A 19,876-nucleotide genomic window follows, 5' to 3' on the forward strand; every position below is an offset into this window, starting at 1 on the left:
TTTGATCCAGCTTACATTTGTTAAATCATCCAAAAGGAAATATTCTCACTAGGAAACTTTCACACAGAGTTCACGTAGCCAATCTGATACCTGTGTTTTAAGTTTCAGCTGTTCTGTTGCACATTTACTTCTCTCTCCCTCCCCAGGCCAATACACACAGTCACCCCTCCCTTCTGTAAAAGAGAAATACGATTATGGCAGTATCTCTGTCACTGTTTTTTGCACATCTGCTCCCCACCCTTTTTCTGAAGGAGACATACGATCCACTGAGAAATTAGAGAGATCTGAACCATTTTGGATACCTACTGCTATGGGATGTGAGGAGGCCCATGGGTAGCTCAGGTTTCACATCTGCCAGCTTTCCAGAGGATGTGATCAAGGGCAGAAATAAGCAGATGATGATGATGATGATGATGATGAAGATGCTATGGAAACTGGTGTGAAGGAAATGGGATCTCTCCTCCCAGAAATATGTGTGCCCCCTAGCCCAAGTCAAGATCATTTGGATGTAGCAGGAAGGCTAACACAAAAGAAAGTGTTATTTTAAATAATGCATTATTTTAAAAGGGAGGCTATGTCTTTAAAATACAGCATCAGAGTTAGAATCTGCTTTAGATTTGGGCATGGTCTTTGACCTTGGAACGCTGACAATGTAAAAAAGAGTGAAATGGGTCAAAGAGTCTGTCAGACAGACAGGTGAGAGATACTAAGCTTGCCTCTGATCTCACAGCAACATGCAGTGGTGTAACTCCATTGCCCTCTGTAGATTTATGCAAACATATGGAGAGAAAAACCTGCCCCAGAATGATTCAGTACCAAAATAGGCCCTTTTTTGCTATGGCAATATAAAAGCCGTGCAGGAGGAACACATAAGATTCCAAAGGGCAAAATTTTGGCTTGGATTAATACTGCTTCCAGCCACCCCAATGCAGAAACTTCTCTCCAATTAGCTGACCTTGATGGATAAATTCCTCCTTTTTATCTTCCTCCAACCTTTCCCATATTCCATCTCTTCTTCTCCTTGATCCTCCTGATAAAGTCAGGCTGTCCTTCCAACTGTGATCAGCAGAGCCTTTAGCCAGTGCACAGCTCGCTCTCCAAGGACTCCTGATGCCAGGGGCTCCTTTCATTTTCTCTGCAAATAGTTTTTAACAAATTCAAAAGGCCTTATTGGGAAAGGAACAAAATACATTTGTGTGTAGTGATGTATCTGCTAAACGGTGTGTGCTTTTCCCCACGCAGCTCTCAAGGGACCTTCAGGCACGTTCTGTGGGCAGAGCACATGGAATTGCTCAGATGTATTGTTTGCATAGTGCAGTATTTCTCTGAGTATCAGATCCTGGGAGAGAATTTGGAACACATATGATTTTTAGAGACTTCCTGGGCTGAGTGGGCTAGATTCACACCACCCGGTTCAGAGCCTGGCTTTGCCTTTGCAGTACCAGGCAGGTGAGTGTCTGGGCCTCACAAAGAGCTTCAGAGCACTTCAGCCAAGTGTCCAGGCTCCCTCCATCATCAGTGCAGCCAGGAGAGAGCAATGCATCATGTGGCATCAGTCAGACACTTTAGGAAATTGGTTTGGGGATGGGACATTCAGCCCGAAGTTCCAACTCTGTTTGGATACTTCGCAAGGAGCAGCAAGTGGTGGGCTTCAAGCAGAAACTAGAAAAACATTGCTTGAACTGGGAGAGTTTCAACAGCTCACAACTCAGTCTTCCAGTTACGGGAAGGAGGATATTAATGGAAAACAGAAAGCCAGTGGTAGAGATATGAACAGGCATTGGAGGGTCTCTGCCTTTCAGACTGGGACTTGTGTGTCAAAAAAGGGATTTCATCTCTTTGGCTAGGAACAAAGAGGGAGACAAAAACTTCAGAAATCTCTTGATGGCATAAAGAACTATGAGTATGTTTGCACTAGGACACATGTAAGGCAGCTTTTAGGCATGTCAATACCAGGTGCTTTACCCTGCTGAATTGTCTGCTTGTGCTATAAAGCCACTTGCCATTTTCTTTTGTCCCTTCAATATATAACAAAGAGACATTTTGTTTGAACTGCCAAATTTACCTCTGAGCAGTTTAGGTAGGGGAAAAAACCCCTGAGAGATGTGGCTGTACATGTATGCAAGGAGAAGAAAGCAGGAAATGTACCAGCTCCAGGGGGAAAAAGAGGAGAGTGCTTGCAGTCCAGGAAGGGCTCTCAGTATTTCTTTTCCATGTATTTATTAGCTCACTGCTCTTTGATATCTTTCCCCAAACCACTGCTTCCACCAGATTTTCTACCATTTTACCAGCAAACAATTACCCTTTCCACAGCTTGAAGTTATTGTTCCTCATACACTCCTGTTTTGGGTTCACAAAAGCATTTACTGTACTTTTTATTAGTCTTAGGTCTCCTGACTTCTCCTGTAAGTTTTTATAATCTTCACATTCCGATAACACAGGCCAAATTTGTTTGACCCTGCCCTCAGTTTCTAATAAAATATCTTTTCCCCCAAGGTGCTGGGAAGAGAGTACTATCTGGAGTGGAATCATGTGAAATTAATTCATTTTTTGCATGTCCTCAACCTTAGATCAGACAGTGCTGTCTCATGATGTGTTTTGTTCTGCTTCTTCCTGAAGCTGCAAGCTGCCTGCTGCCCTGTCTGGAGAAAGTGAAATTCAGCCTTGACATTGGATTGCTGAAATTTGGCCCCACTTTCACTGAAAAGTTTGTAAATATCACCCAACTTTTAACATGCCTCAAAGCAGAACCTGTTTTAAATTTGTTGCAAACCCTCCTCGTGGGTTTAAGTAGTGCAGGGGACAGCTGTTCATCCTCTTGCTTCCTTCTCCGGGTCTCTGCCTGGACAGTGGGTGGGTGGTTCTGTGATGGGCTGCTGGGGGTGGGTGCCAAGGGTGCTGTGGTTCCCTCTGTACCCAGATTCCCTCCCACTGTGGGGACAGGGAGTGCTGGTGTGTTCCCCAAAGAAAAACTGCCCAGCCAGGTTAGAGAAGGCAATTGTCACTGGTCCCATCAGGCTGGACCATATTTTGGGGCTGAAAGTTTGACCTATCTGTCCCTTCTCTTGGCTTGGCTTTGTCAGTGACATGGGGGCTGATGTGGGCAGCTCATAGACCTCTTCCTTGAAACAAGTGTGGCACCCCTGAGGTGAGCCTCTTGCTGAGTTAACCCTCAGGTATCAGTAAAATGCTCTGTCTTGATATATATGACTTTTTGCTAGAATTCTCAGCTTACTGAAAATAATTCTTTGCCTTCATAAACCAAGATTGATACAGATTTTCTTTTTTCTGCAGCTAAATGGTTCTGTTTAACAGAATACAAGCTCATGAGCCAAAGGAGAATTAAGCAGGTACAAACAGTGTTACTCTGGCTCTCAGAGAATTTGGGACAGAGCACTAGAGGAAGATAGGAAGATTTACCTTAGATTTTTCACATCATTAGGAATACATTTCAAGATGGAAAGTATCTTGGAAAGTCCCATGATCATATTTCAGGAAAGTGAATTCATCCATTCTATTTCACACAGCATAACTTTTTATGTTAAGCCAGTTTTTCTGAGCTCCTGGTGACTTTCACTGTTAAATGATTTCTGTACCATCTCAAGGTTTTGTTTCTGCTGGAGCATTTTCAGGGACTCCAGTGATCAGCAAAACCACCCATTTAACTTCTTCACATAAATGAATATGTTTCTAGCCCACAAAAAAAGGAAAAAAAAAACAAAAAAAAAAAAAAAAAGAAAAAAGGAAAGAAAAAGTGTGTTCATGGAAGACTTTTCCAGGTAGCTTTCAAGTCCTTTGTTTTCTGCTTGGTCCTGAGTTGTCAATGTTACTATTCATTTGCATTTCACATCTCTGAGTAAGACAATGTCCTCAGGGTTCTGACTCGTTATTGGATGCCAGAGCTAAAAACTGAGCCATACCTTCATGTTCTATTGTATTTGATGGGGGATTCTCAGCAGTGCTGTGTCTCTTCCTGTTTGGAGGATATCTCCTTTCCTGACAAAGTTTGATACCTGCTGGTGATCAAGGTGTATCACAGAGTTAACCCTGTTCCTGCCAAGCAGAATGCTGTTGTCCTATTCCACCTACATGTTTAACAGAAAGTGAGGGGGAAGGATGCCACTCCGGCATTGTAGCTGATGGATTCTAGCACTCTGTTCAGAAGTTCCTCTCATTGCCAGATTTGCTCAGGAAAGATTTTATTAGGCACTGATCTATAGCAGTTTGGGGAGGAAACTTTGCTGTGCTGATGCAAAGACTCTCCCTGCTGTTGCTTAGGTGAGCAGTTTATTAAAATACAATTTGTGCCAATTCATACCTGAAGGTGGACAGGAACTATTGCACGGTGGGATATAAAAACAGAATACACTCTAAAAGTTTGCTGAGGGGTTTTAAAAATCAATCTAATTTTTGTTGCAGGCTTATGCGCCTCAAACAGCTCTGCTAGAATTCCAGTTTACTGAGACTAGGGAAGCATGTGAAGAACCAGGGAAATCGCTGTTGGAGCAAGACAGTGGAAGATTTTTGCAAACTTTGTTGTCTCTATCTGCATTGAGATATTATGATTGATGGCCTTTTGACTCTCAGGCAATAAATGACTCATTTGCAAAAATTTCAAGTTAGTAATAGATGTCCTAATAGATGTCTATTAGATGTTCATTCCTCTAATAGACATTTCTCCATGTACTTTGCTGTATATTTCTAAGAATAATTATTATTTGATAAACCAAGATTCCTAATTGTTTCAGGTATTTAGTTCTGCCATATGTTACTGTTGAGCAAGAAATGGTACAAATTCACCAGAAGGCTGGTTTGCACAACTGCAGCTTTAATACGAAAATTCTCTTCTTTTATAGATAGGTTTGATACATTCTACTTGATTGGCTAATTAACAAAAACATCTTTCTCACAGTCTTTGAGAAGGAGAGAAAAACAGAGTAGGAAAACACCACCTGCAGGTTGTTTATACTAACACGTTACCATCATTTCTCTACAACTCCCTAAAAGGTCTCACAAGTCCACTGTGAAAAAACGAATCCCATTTTCTTGCTCTCTGACCAGGCTGTCGCAGCCACAGCCATAAAAAAGAAGAATGTTACTCAATGGAAAATTAGATAGGCAGAAACAATATTGCTCCATCTTTATGAGTAATTAACGTGAATTTTTAGTTCCACCCAACTTTCATATGCATGACATCATTTGTTTTGTTACTAGAACACACCAGAGAAGAATGTATCCTGTCTTCTGCTTACAGAATCACTGTGATTCCCTCCATTTGGTTTCTATAATTATTTAATGATAGACAGTTAATTCTCAGTTCCAATGACCTGCAAGCTCACTTTACCTCTAGGACGGCTTCTACTGTGGAAAGCATCTGAAGCAGTGACTGAATCTGCTGATCCCTTCCTGAATATCTTAAAGAATCAAGTCACTGCTCAAAGGATAAGACATTTCTCCTCACTATGTTTTAGAATATGATGTTTTTAAAGAAAAAGCCTTTGGTTTCCAAACACAGAGAAGTTTTCTGTGGAAGTATAGAATGGAAATCAAATTGCAAGACTAGCATGGACTTCACCCTGCAGCTGTCCCTGTCCTGACATCGTTTCTGTGCTCTGTGCAGTAAGCATGTGTCTCATTACAGCAGGGACAGTATTTCATATGCTGTAGTAAATACATTATTTAGGAAAAAAAGGGGTGGAAAAGAGTCCTTTTAAGGTGTCTGTATGATATTTTCTGTGTCCGGTTTGGAATTACATCTTGTCTTTCTATACTGGCAGGTATCCCTCAAGACACTCCTTTTGGTGTCTCTACCAGATATCATAACATCACAATTCTTTGGATATATTTTGCTGTTTTATAGATTAGCTATTTTTTCTTCATCCTTTCTGGATCCTTACCTTATATTTTACTTCTATTTTCAGTTGCCATTTTATATCTATTACCCGAAGCATTCTTTTGTATTTCACCCAGATCCTCCCTTATTTTCTTTCCCTAAGGACCTCCAGAAGTAAAAGCCATAACCAAGCACGCTTTGTTCAGGTGGCCCAAGAGACTGAGACATTTTTTAAACACCTTGTGATAAAAAAAAAAGGGTGCAATAAAATAATGAAAAAATTAAATTGAAGAACTTTTGTATTGAGGTGAACCCAACTAAAAGAAAATGTCTATTCAAGAGGCCCGAAATCACCACTATACCGTTTCATTTGGTTAATTTCTAACACGAAAGGTGCTGCGGCATTTTTGTATCTCTTACATCACCTAATTGTTCCACTGGTGATATGGAAAACAGAAATAAAAGTTTTGTTGTAAATGCTATGCTTCTGTGAGAAATGTAGCAGTTCAATTTTTCCAACAGCAGCAGTTCCTCATTTGTTTGGAGAACTCAGGTACCCCAGGGTGAATGTTATGGAGAAGCTTGGGAAGGCCCTGCACAAGGTTATGCACGTGCTGTGCTTCACCATAAATTAGTAATGTCAGGTGTGTTGCCCTTGAGGAGTGGCTACATATGTAAACAGAGGCAGATTTAAGAACATGATTATTTGCACTTTTCTCTATTAATTTATGATTTCACACTTTTTTTTTTTTAATTTTTGGGGTTTTTGTTTGTTTGTTTGTTTGTTTGTTTGTTTTTCTTTTTTCTCGGGGGGAGGGGATTTGGTTTTTATTTGTTTTGTCCCTCTGGATTGTCCTATCATTACCCAAATTATGATCATGGGGATTTTAGGTACTTGTAATACATCGTCAATTCTAACCAGATTTGGTTTCTGTAAGGGCAAGAAAACCATGTTTTTCCAGACTGTTAGAAGTAGTCATGTTGATAGCAGAATGGGTTCTGTGCATATTTTCCAGGATAACAAAGTTTTTAAAACAGTAACATCATTTGCAGATATTTTCCTGATCTTTGAAAAACAATTAAAATTTAAAAAGTACTGTATATACAGTCCACATTAAACATTTTCATTATTAATTTATTGTTTGTAGTAAGTTTAACCCTAATCCAGTGTTTATTATAACTGGACAGGATTTATTAAATTGTTTCAAGATTATCAAATATATGCAGATCTTTACATATATTACATTAATTCTCTTTCTAAATATTTGCAAAATTTATTAAGTCTTTGTAAATCTTCTAAAAATGTTACACGACACTCAGATTGGCCATATTCATAACTCTGTCAGAATTCACTGATTGTAAGAATATCTGAAAACAGCATCTGAAAAATGAAACAGCACAGCGTGGTGATTCCAAAACCATTTTGAGATGTTAAATTAAAATAAATATATGTTTTTCAAGGGGAAGCTCCTTTGAACATTTCCCCATGTTTTGCAAGAAAGTTCAACATCTTCACAGATGAGGTGAAGGTGCAGCTCCACTTTGTGTCCTCCTGGGAACTTTGCCAACTCCAGGGTGCAATGCAGTCTGTCCCGCAGCCCCAGTGAGCCTTTCTGGGCAGCATCCATTCCAATGTTTAGTGAGGGCACTGGACTCAGACTCAGGGGATCTGGATTCAGAAGGTTTATGAAAATTTGGATTAATAATACTTAGGCGTCTTGCACTGAGTGTTCAACTCCAAGATAGTACAAATCACCAGAAATTAGGAAAAAAAATCTTGACATTACTCTTCCTGTGTCTGTTTCTTCTCTGCAAGGAAGAGGACACAATCCTGCAAGTCAGGGCAGGTGGCTAACCATTGCTTATAACATTTTTGGAGAGTGTGTTGTTGACAATCATATAAGTACCTCTTAGATAAAACAGATTTTTTTGCCACTACCAAAATATTTTTGGTGTAGGAAATATTTTATTTCAAACTTGAAAGTTTCATTTTATAGAACACTTCTTGATGTTTACCAAAGCGTGAATATTCAGTTTGGGGTTTTGTTTTTTTGCACTTTGATGACACAAAGCCATGGTCTAGAACTGATGGTGGCTGTGACCTGTGCTCAAGGTCCAGCCCAGGCTGTCTTCTTAGAGCTGCTGCAGTTGTCACTCAGTCCTTCACAGCCTTTGGTGGGCACAGCTGCATGTGCTGCTTGGGATGCTTGTGAAACACCCGAGGTGATGTTAATTTTCCAGATGAATTTTGCAATGAGAATTTCCCCTGGTGGTATAAACAAGAGGAGAGGACATTAAGAATCCTGAGAACCAGCTCATAGAAAGAAAGTTCTGCCTCAATAGATAAATAGTGGTTGGAATAGTAACAATCCTCTTTTATTTTGTCAACAGAACACCAGAAATATTATCCAAGAGACTGCCAGAATTCAAAGATAATTTTTTATTTTTGTAATATTCCTTTTTGACATCTTCATTCAAATACACAATGCATTTGTCTCAAGTACACAGGGAAATATGTTATGAACAAGATGCAAACCAAAACAGGACTATGGAATTTCATTGGAACCATGGAAATTAACATGAAATATGGTCTCAGTGTTAATGCTGAATTTTAAGTCTCTTTTCTGTTGTATTTAACCTTTGGGTAGGCTCATTACAGTAGGCATTGTGTGCATCTTTTTCTGAGCTATTCATTTAAACAGCCTTCCATGGAATATGTGAACATTTTGCTTTGGGCAAAGGAAACACACACTTAACATTTCCATTCTGAACTGTATCTTAAATGAGCCCGTTTGTAGTTATGAAATATGTAATTAAAGCATTAATCCAGTGGAGCACTGACATGTATGCTTAAGAATCTGTACAGTCTTACGGACGTTCTGGGTCTATTTGCTAGGATTATAGCACTCCTGACGTAGCCTACATTTTGTTTCCAGGCAGCTGGTTCCCTTGCAAGGGAATATTTTATCCAGCTGTGGGAAATTCTCATGTTTAATTTGAAGCTAAGGAGAATTCCTATCAGCCAAACAGATGATGAAGAGGCCAAACTGGGTAACAGGATGCTCCTGAGGTTTTCTACAGCTCTATTTCAAGAAAGGTGTGGGGTTCCTCAGATATCTATGGGCAGTCTGAAAAGATAGTCTGAAAGATAGTGGTCAGTCCCTGGGGTGATGGCAGAGCTGGGATCTGTACGTAGGGTCCAAAGCAGTATAGGGGAGTTTAGGTTCTAGGCAGGGAACCGCTTGCAAACTAACTTCTGAGACGTTTTTACCAGCTGATCGGAATTGCAGGCAAGGTGATTTGTCTGAAACTATGAGCTATGGTAACAAATATAGCACCACAGGTGGGTACTTCTGTAAAATAGTAATTTGGAGTATTTTTACAGACAGAGAACCTTGTTTTCTTAGAGAGGTGAAGAGGAAGAATCTCTGACAAAATGACAAAAATCCAATGACTTGTACATGAAAAGGAAGGTTGAGTTCCAGTCTACTCATGCAGGTAGCATTAGGTGTCACATTTTTTTACAACCCAGGAACATGTACAGAACAGCAAGTTGTGAGATTTTCAGAGGACAAAACCCCAACATTTTTCATCTCGCTTGCTGGACCGAAGCTGTTAGTCAGTTGAGAACTGAAGATACGCAGAGTCAGACATTGTGGTGCAAAAGGTCACTCCTGTGGGAGTGAGAAAAATCAGTGAGACACTGATTTATAGTAGCTAATTATTGACTTGTATCCAGAAACTCTTCAGAAGGAAAGGATGAGAGCCCTAAGCCCTTTTCTCTCCTAGATGAGGAACATAACTACAAGTTGAGGATCAGATATTTCTGGAGCCATGGTTCTTCCATTCCTGACTGCACAGCAGTTTGAAAGTCTTCTGTATTTTCATAGTTTGTTCAGTCTCATGGGATTTGAGTTCAAAAGCCTCAGGCTGAAGTGAGGCCCCATATTTTGACTTCACAATTAGATAAGTGATGAAAGTGCCAGACTATTTGTCGAGAAGTAGGCACCATTGCTAGTGTGAGTGAGTAGTGAGTGTTTGGAATATACCTAACTTCTCCAGGGACTTACATGCTGGGTTTTGTCTTTCCTGAATCCCAAACAGCTTTAAGCAGAGATGCCCAGGTGGCCAGCTCAAGAAAAGATAGATATCCTTTGGGACATCCTCTGTTGTACAAATATAGCCATAGTTCTGTGCGTAAATTCCTGAACACTTTGTTGAATGCTGACCTAAAATAGTTCATTGTAATATCAGAGGAAGCCATTTAATTTCATCCAGTCACTTCTTCATGGAGCCATACAAATTGCTATTTGGCTAGAACATATCAGCCAGAAAGACATCTTGTTTTCATTTGAAGGATCTAAAAGATGAACCCACCATTTCATCCCTTTACTGATGCTCATGTTAAATTATTTGCCCGATTCCTCAGTTGAATTTGCCTGGCTTTCATTTGCAGATGATAGGAGCACGGTCTCACGGAATAGCTGCAGTGGCTTTGTACCAGTTGTGTGGGAATAGTTTTTCAACCCAAGCATTTCTTAAAAACTGCAAATCTCTTTTCTTTGGCTCCTCTGGCAGTGTGTAGCTTTACACATACAACTTGTTTACTAGAGTATTCATTTGAGCTGAATATCACATCAACAGTACGTGTGAGTTAAACAGCTACTGGTGGAGTGGGAAGTTATTGTTTATTAATTGTTCTTCTGTGTTTGTTAACACTTGATCTCCTTTAACACCTTATAGAGATACATTTTTGGTGGCACAGCTTGCCCCAGTTTGGATAGATCAGTCTGGTGCATGTGAAAGACAGTTTCATTTACTGTCCTTGACATAACTAACCTTACATTAACAGGAACACTTCTTCCTAGCTAGACTTAGTATTTATTCAGAATCTTAATAGATGGGCTTTATGCTTAGAAATTTTTGATGCTGCTTATCCTGTATTTTAAGTCAAAGTGTTTATTTCTGTTGAGAATTCTCCATCTTCTTTTTTTAATGTTTTTTTTTTTTACAAAAGAGGTAAGTGTTTTCATTCACCTTTTGTGACTTACAAGCTATTGAGTAGCACTTGTTGTATTTGAATGTCACATTATATGTATTATAGCTGATAAAGAAATGTCATTTTCCTTCTATTGCTAATACCCTTTAAGACAGTTAACAACAAGATGTTTTGACTGAAACTGTTTGTCTAGCAAAATACATTAAAAATAACATCATGAATTTGTTGGAGAAGATGAAACCATAGTGAGGTTCTTCTTTCCCATACATTCAGTGTGATGATTCCGTCTAAGAGCTGTGCAAAGCATGTAGGTTGGGAAGGTGTTTGCCTTGCCAGATTTTCTATAGACACATGTATGTATCTATAGAATTACACATATTACACACAGTGACCATTCCCTGTTACTGATCTTCTGGCAAGCCATTCCAGACCTGGAGATTGCCTCCAAGCTGTGTAGTTTAGCTCAGTGGGTTAGAGCACGATGCTAATAATGCAGTGGTTGCACAGTCAGAGTGGTCAAACAAGCAAACAGGGCACCTGTGAATCCTTTCTATCATTTGCAGATAGGATGGGTTCATGGCCCAAAGTCAGAGTATGTTTTCTAGGGTTAGACTTCTCACTACTGCAGATTTTCTCTCAACTTCTGCTATTCATCACATGAAGGTAAATTTTAATTTCCTGTTTCTTTAGTGCTTCAGAAAACTACTGAAATAGGCCTCTTTCTCGGTGGATATTAGAATTAATAGTACAGCTTCCTCTATCGCCCTGGGCCTTATTTTCCCCTGTGCCCCTTGCCCTAGGAATATAGAGACATTCTGATAGTGAGAGGCATGCCTGGGACTGGCCTGGTTCCCCATGCCACTCAACGAGCAAAATCACAAACAGGGCTAGCAAGAGAAGAGCTGTTCTCTGGGGTCCAGGACAGCTGGATTTATGTGCAGTCCTGCCTCATCCTTTCCTATTCAGGAACTTGTGTCTTCCTGTAAGGAATGAGTAGTGCAGTGTGAGTCATCCTGGCACTCGGCCACCTGGCATTGCTCCTTTTTTTTTGAGGAAAATCCCCTGGCTTTTGTAGGGCACTCCTGAGACCTAGCACAAAGGGGCCAGAATCTGGCCCAGGAGCCATAACACATGCAGCTCACTGAAACTGCTTAACTCTGTCCCACAGCTACAACACACCATTGTCTGCCCATCATATCTTGTGGAAGCTCATGGTGATTTTTTCCATGCATCTTATCCAACTGTATGTTGTTATCAAGTGCAGCTTCTGTTTGTTAGTTCCTTAGATAAAGGCCTCCTTAAGTCTGATCCACGCTCTGTTATTGTGCCTCTTCCTATATCACTGTATGGGGTGCATTTCTTCTTTTATGTCTCTTCCAAAAGTACTCAGAGCATCCATCCGTCATCTGGTGATAGGACTTGCTCATTGTGATTATTCTCTTTTCCAGAAATAAAAATGTATGGCATACATAGCATTTAGCAACATTGTACAGAACTCTGCTCTGTATCAAAAAGAGATTAGGGACTCTTAATGTAATACAGTTTCCAGCTGCAGCCATAGACTGTACTTTTATTAACTGAAAGGTATGTATAGATGTGTCCTGTTTTCCTGTGTTTTATTTCTGGATTCTACTTTTTTCAAACTTATCCATGCCAGGTTTGCTGGGGCACATGCGTGTGTTTGTGGATACCTTACAATAGCTAGCAGACTCTTTCCAGGGAAGGTCTGATCACATCCTCAGACATACTAAACACAAGAGATGCAAAGTGAACAAAGTATTCATTTGCGACAAAGTGACACAAAGTGAACAAGTGAGTGGGTTTCTATACATAGGGCAGAATGTTTCTTTAATTTTTTGTTGGTTTTAATAGTATTTGTGGTATATTCGTCAGCTATAGACATAACAATATCGGTAAAGACTTTCTACCACTTTAAGTTTCAGGATTTATCATGAAATACCTTTCATGCTTCATTTCCCATCTTTTCAAAATTCTAATACTGTGAAACTGACGTACATAGGGGTATGGTCTTGAGTTTGTGCTGGAAGACTGCAGTTTTCTGAGCTTTTTGTGAGTTCATAAGAGGTACAAGTTGGGTTATCTAGAAATGAAGTCACATGCCCTGAACAGGCTCCATATGGAATGAAAGGAAGGAGCATTCCTTCAGCAACACAGGTTGACATGAACACACAAGCCTGGTGTGAGTTCCCTGCCCTGGTTTTTCAGTCAATAACCAGGTAAAAAACAATGGAGCACTGACAGGGAAAATAACAGGCCATTTTTGGAAATATTGGCTCTGAAAAGCCACTATCTTAAGAACATTAGAAAAAAAAATACCAAGGCAAAAATAATAATAAAAAAGTAATCATACACATGGAAAATTTCATGCCATTAAAAAAATTTTTGGTACTGTTGTTAGAAGTACAAAGCAAACAAATTTCCAGTGGGAGTGGCAGACATTTTCCCTAAAAGTTGACACAAGCTGTCTTGTCTATCATATGAATATATTAAAAACATAAGTCCTGGAGACAGAGACTTGGATCTTGCCATATTCCTGTATGTACCTGATACCTGTAAAGAGTATCTGAAAATGGAGGCTCCTGTAAGTTATTTATTTTGGAGCTTTTCTTAGGGTCTGAGCTGCTGTGATTCTTGAAGGCCTTTAACTTAGGGGTTATTCAGGAGCAACTGCCAGGGCTTGGTACATAAAAGAAGCCAGTCCTGATGTCTGTAATCTTCTTGAGTAAGCTGGAGGTTCTGTACAGACTGAAATCAAGCAGGCCCCACAGTATTTGAATAAAGTGTGAGACTGAGTTAGAGAGCCGAACCTAAATGCATGTGTGGGAACTGTCCACACCTCAGTACTTGTCAGTGAATTAATTGTAGTTAAAAACTGGGATAAGACATCAGGAACAGCATGAAAAACAAAAGCTAGGCTGCCTTGGGTTATCTGATGCTTGGGAATCAAAGAAGTCTAATGGAAATCTACAGCCACATCTTTAGGCTTCTCAGCTGGTAGATTTTGCATTAAGAAAGTATTTGCAAAGGTATTTTAAGAAAACCAATAGCAGGGTATAGTTTTAGTGGGGTTGCCTCAGCTTCTCTTTGAAATTTCTTTTTAGGAAACAGGCCCAAATGGTAATTTCTGAGCAGTTCAAACTCAGGAGCAGAGCAGAAGGGAGGAGCAGTGGCTGATGCCTCAAATCTCACAGCATTTTTGTGGTTCCTTTGTGGCCCATGGTCTGCCAGGTGACTGAAGGAAGACTGCTTCTCCCTCCACCTCTTTTGCCTTCTGGGTTCCTGTGGTCAGTGGGCTTTATGAACTCTGTAAGCACTGAAGTTCACACTTGGGAAGTATCAACACAAGGTAAGGGCTTAACAAACATATAATTAAACTAAGCACAAGTAGCGTGAGGTCACCAGCATAAAAGCTTTTGGAAGTTTTGATGGTGTGTTCTTTGTTCTGTCTGTCTGTCTGTGTGTGTAGGCACACAAATGCATGATAGATTAATTGAGTTAAATATATCCCAAAGTTGTTTGAAACAATGCCTATTTAATTTTTTTCAAGAGGCTGCACAGAAATATAGCATTGTACCACAAATAAAAGTGTTGCCACAATGCCTGTAAATCAGAGCTTTAAACTATGTTTCAATTATCCTTCTATTATCCAGCTGGTGTTTAAACATGTTTATTATTCAAATCAGTAGAGAATGTGCTGCTGTTGTGTAAACAACTGTCAAATGCTGAAACAATGATTACAAGGCACCATCTCTTTCAGGTGTACTTAGAGGTACTTATACCTCAACCACTTGTATTTAAATAACATGCAAACACAATGCTTGAGTGACTACTTTCACTCCTGTTTCCAATACCTCGTGCCAATTCTATTACATTAAGAGGGAAATCTATTACATTTTTCATTTATACACATCTGTACCCTGTTTTTAACCATTGTATCATTAAGGCTTGAGTTAATATAATAGATATGCCAAGAGATGCGGTACATATTGAGAAATCTTGTTCAAAATAAAAGCCAATTTCTCTGTATTATTTTAGGGCATTTGAAAGCTTTTATGAAAACAATACTAAGAAAATTATTTTCTGAAGAGGAAGCCTGAGAAATAAAAGATTTAGTCATGGAACTCTGCTATCCTCCAACCTCTATTTGTTTTGATGTAAACCGAGTACATTACAAGTTGGTTGGGTTTGGGTTTTTTCAGGTAGGCATTAACAAAGTATAATATTGATGGCACTGAACTGTCTTTTCTTGCACGTGACAGTATTCAGTATCTTTACACACACTTAGTGCAGGGCAAAGGTAGTTTAACAAGCAGTGTTTGCCAAGTGAGCTTTTGAGGCAACTCTCTACTGATTTGTCACAAACAGGAAGGGAAAATGTTTTAAAAAACTGCATTTGGGAAAATGCTGGTAGGATCCTCAAAAACAGTAACTAAAGGAAAAATTTTATGCTAATCTCAATGAAGCAAAGAGAGTCTTTGTCTTCTACCTTCTAAGAGGACGAAACCTGGAAAACAAAAGCAGATACTAAAAAAAGTAAAAGAAATGAACCTTCTGGGTAGTGACATAGCCATTGCTTCATGCGCCCCTCCCCCCTTTTCCTGTCTTTTAAGTTAGATGCTTAAATACAAAGCTAATGGAAGAAACAAACATTACAACACTACCACAAGGATAAGCTGTTGTAGTGTGCTGATAAAATATGACATTCTTTTTCAGAACTTAATAGAGATGCTTTGACTGTTGTTCTGCAGTCAACAAGGCTGGTCTAATTGGTGGCCATGGCAACAAAATCAGGTCATACAGAGGTTCATACCGAGATCAAGCATATGTAGATCTTCTTGTTCAAATATACATAAAGATAAGAACCTTTAGTGAGAGTCCACAGTGAAAGGCTGAAGATGGATGCTCCCACGCACATCTAATATTACTTAGAAATATTTACCTGTTTGTAACATAATGATGTTTTGCAGAACAGAAATAGAAAAATCTTTCATAGCCATTGGAAAACAATAATTTTTTAAAGTCAAAGTAGAGTGTATGCATGCACATTGCTTCATAGCTTCTTGTAATTTTCTCCCTGGAGTTTTTAGTGATCTGACTTATATTTTAGATGTAATTAACTAATCAGTGGTGTACACTGTAAAATGAATGTTTAGGCTGCTTAAGGTTGAATTTTCACAGCTGTAGCAGCTGCGCAGTTATGGTTCCTGCCCCCACCTCCCTTAGTACAGCCATCCATTTATAATTATTACTTGAGTTATTTACATAGTTATGATATGTCGTAGAAATGAAATAGCAGCTACCTGGTAACAGCGGGCAGCAAATGTACAGTAACTCTCCTGTTTGCATCTCTCTTCTTTCCCACTAAGAGCACCAAGGTGTGCAAGGCTTGGGTCCCCAGGTAAGCTAAGCCCTGCTCAGGGCAGCCAGCAGCTACTGGCTGTATTCCTGCAGAACAGTCTGATGTCTTTAACAGATCTCCTCCCTCTCACCAAGTGCATGTATCAGGTCCTCTACCGCCTTTCAGCCTCTCCATCTGTATTTATAAGCCAGGGTTGTAATAATTAAAAGTTATAATCTTATGATACTTAAAAGTCTAACAAAAATATATAGGTAGTCTTGGGCAGGTACATCTGGGACAAAATCCACACCCACACCCAAATCAATATCTAAAAAGACCCCGCTGAAAATGCTTCAGGTCTGGGTTCTGAATCCAATTGATACGTGAATGTGGCAACACATTGTTGGGAAGCTCTCACCGTGCTCTCCACTGTCTCCAAGGGGATGCACAACCAGCACCTACACTCTCAGCTGCTTTCATTTCCTCCTAAGGAGAAATTTGCACTTTGAGTGCCTTTTGCAATAAGATTTTGAATAAGCTGAAGTAGGCATACTAGGGTAGAAAGAGAGGAAAGCATTTTGAGGTAATTTCCATTTCTTCTGGACAGTTCCCCAGAGGTTTTGCATCAGGGAAATATTTTACTGATTTCCTGCTTCCTTCTGGTCTTTGCTAAAGATACATGAAACCCACAGATGGTGGGTCTGTGTGGTACTGGTGGAGTGTCTCTTGCTCTTTTCTCAGCTTCTTTTGCCTGATATTATCAGTAAAGCCCTGCCACCCTCCCCTACCCCTCCTTTTCAGCAAAGCTGTTTTCTTAGCTACAAGGATATGCAAAAAATCTGATTTTAGTTATCTGTTCTGCTAAAGGCAAGGATTAAGATTAAGGTTTAAATTTGTTGCTTTTTTTTCCCCCCTAGAGGAGAATGCTTTGGTCCAGTCCCTGTGCATTCCCGAGTCTTTCAACAGTTCCTTACAAAATCACATATTTTAGCTCTAGCTAGTGTGTGTAAGTCCTTTTCCTTTCTAAATCACTGAATTTCTGCATGTACCCCCTGCAGGGATTGGAAACTCTCCCTTCCCCAAACACACTGTTTTGAAAACACATTAAACTCATCTGTGATGTTCCATATTACCTTCAATTTTTGATATTCTTTTCCATCAGTATAAATTGTTGCTACTTTGGCAACTACAAGAATAAGCTTTACTCATGCAGCTGAATGATAGGTGCATGTGGTTAAACCTGATCCATGAAGAGGGAGACTGATCTAAACTGAAAAAATAAAGTCTATAGGTGAGGTTTGGAGTGGTGATCCATGTGAATATGAAAATGTGGAAAGGAGAAGAGATGCTGGCATGGACCTCCAGCATGCTGGGTGTGCTTGTGAAATGAATGCTAAATTTGTAGGCCCTTAGCTGGGACATGAGCAAAATACAAGGTTTGCATAGACTTGTACTTAAATATCTGTATAAGACCATGGAAGAGAAGCATCTTGCCTGGTCAGTCAGTTTTCATCTCAGTGGGCATACAGCTCCTTCTTCCCTTCAGACATACAGATCTAAAAAAATATTGAGGTGAAAACCCACAGAAATATTCCAGGCTTGACCCAGTGCCTGCTTAAGGCAGGCAGGATGATGACTGGGCCAGGGGCTGGATCTACTTCCAGGTACTGCTAATTCCTCATGGGGAGTTAAACAACTCCCTTGTTCAAGTAGTCCTTTTCTGGCACATAAGTGTCAACAGGTGTGAACAAGAGCATGGAGGTGCAAAGTGCCAATGCCTCGCTGCTGGCACCGAGGTGGCCTTCATGCACAAGAGATGACAATTGCAGTGTTGTGCAGTCTGCCCATCAGAAAACATTGTTGCCTGGCACCTATATATCATTCAACTTGTGAGCAGGCACCGTGCCATCGGAACAGATGGTAGGGAGAGAAAGCAGCCAAACTACCACGTACAGGAGATGCATTAAAGTATAGGTGTGGAGAGTGATTTCCAGCCAAGAACGTCAAAACAGCTCTCTTCGTCTTGAATTTACATGCCCAGAGTTAAGGGGATGGGCAAGCATTTAACTGCTCTCCCAGCTGGATACGGTTCCATACACACACAAAAAGCTTCTACTTCAGCTCCCTTCAAGTGACATTTTGGCCCAGCTGAATTAGGCGGGGTATTGGAAATGACTGAGAGAAGCATTTTAAAGTGATCTCCACCTTTTCTGGCTCTTCTCTGGATGTCCCCCTCTGTGGAATAGGTGAAAAGAACCTCTCATGGCCAATTGTTATTTATGGAAATTTGCAGGGTGCTGTAAAGTACTCTTCGCTTTCTAGTGTAAATGTCTTTACAAAGAAGACCATAACACTTAGAAGTAATGGCATACTTAAAAAAAAAAAGAAAGAAAAAAAGAAGAGCACTGCATTGTTGCTAGGCCTTCTCCTATGGATAGGACGCACAATCAGCAAAAATACCCCAAAACGTTTTCAGATAAAGCCTGTGGAAGTCTATGGTATCCTTGTCTGGCATACATATTGGGAATGTCCTTTCATGCTACTAAAACAAAGAAGCATTAAGGATATCCTAACACAGACGAGGGGAAGTTGTTTAATATACTCCTTCATGAACCACTCTACCGAACCATTCTACTGACTCTTAAAATGGCACACTGCAGCCCTCTGTGTTTGCATCTTTGTGCTTTCTGAGGCAAATTTACTTAGTTTATGAATAAAAAGACATTGGGTTTGTTTTTTTTTTTTCAAACTTCAGTTTTTCAAAATTCTACCTAGGAATTTAAAGCCAGCCCTCATCTGCCATCACCATAAAGAACTCAGGCTGAGTTCTGTCCCCATTTTCACTTGTGAACTGTACAGTCTTTGGATTATGACCTTCCTCACACCTGAAGCCTCATTGTTTTCAAGATGAAATTTTACTTCTTTTTTGTTGTTGGCCTGGTTTTCATAGCAGTGTGAAGAAGGGTGTGTTTCTCTGAAAAGCTGCAGGTGCAGTAATACTTTCATTTAAGTCTCTAGAGCTCTAATAAGCACAGATGAAGGGAAAGGGGATTTTTTTTTCAAAAGGACCTTGTATTCTGTGGCTGCTGTAAGACTGCTTAATGTCTTTCAGAATCAGCCTTTAAAGCTGGCACTGACTGGAATTTCCGTAGTTGCCTAATGTGTTTAGAATTGGGGTTTGGATTCAGCCCTCTCTGTTGAACTGATAAAGTGAATCTTGGTCTAAGAGGAGGAGTAGGAGAGGGAGATAAATAGGCCTGAAGAAGAGCAAGATGTTACTGAAGATGAATCCCCACATTTTAACTAATTTCAGGAAAGTTAAAGGCTTGATAACAAATATTTTTCTTTTAATAAGATGGAAGTGCATAGCCCTTATCAAAGAGCCATGGGCAAAACCATTGGACTCTCTTATAGGAAGTTTCTTTTTGCACGGGATTCTTAAGGGAAAGAATAGTTCCCATTGCTACAGAAAACCTTCCTTAAAGGACACAAGGAACTCTTAATTTTAAAATTCTAGTACAATGATAGGTGTTTCTATAGTTCACTGATTCCCTCAATATTTGATCTTCTGCTTTTCTTTCTCAACTGTTCTTCCTATAATACCATTTCAGAAAGCAGAGGTATATATTAGGTCTTTCTCTTAACTTAAGGGATCTTGATAATTCTATGCTTTAGTGGACAAACA

General features: G+C 39.8%; 1 long non-coding RNA gene across 1 annotated transcript in view; it reads left to right on the forward strand.

Moving 5' to 3' along the window:
* The first annotated feature begins 14,083 nt into the window (after positions 1-14,083).
* The window catches only part of LOC119699704, a 52,208-nt gene continuing 46,415 nt past the window's right edge, over positions 14,084-19,876 (forward strand). The window contains exon 1 of the long non-coding RNA XR_005256503.1: positions 14,084-14,199. This is a non-coding gene — a long non-coding RNA (uncharacterized LOC119699704). The remainder of the gene's footprint in view (positions 14,200-19,876) is intronic.

The sequence above is a fragment of the Motacilla alba genome, chromosome 3 (genome assembly GCF_015832195.1).
Source record: "Motacilla alba alba isolate MOTALB_02 chromosome 3, Motacilla_alba_V1.0_pri, whole genome shotgun sequence".
NCBI classification, from domain to species: domain Eukaryota; kingdom Metazoa; phylum Chordata; class Aves; order Passeriformes; family Motacillidae; genus Motacilla; species Motacilla alba.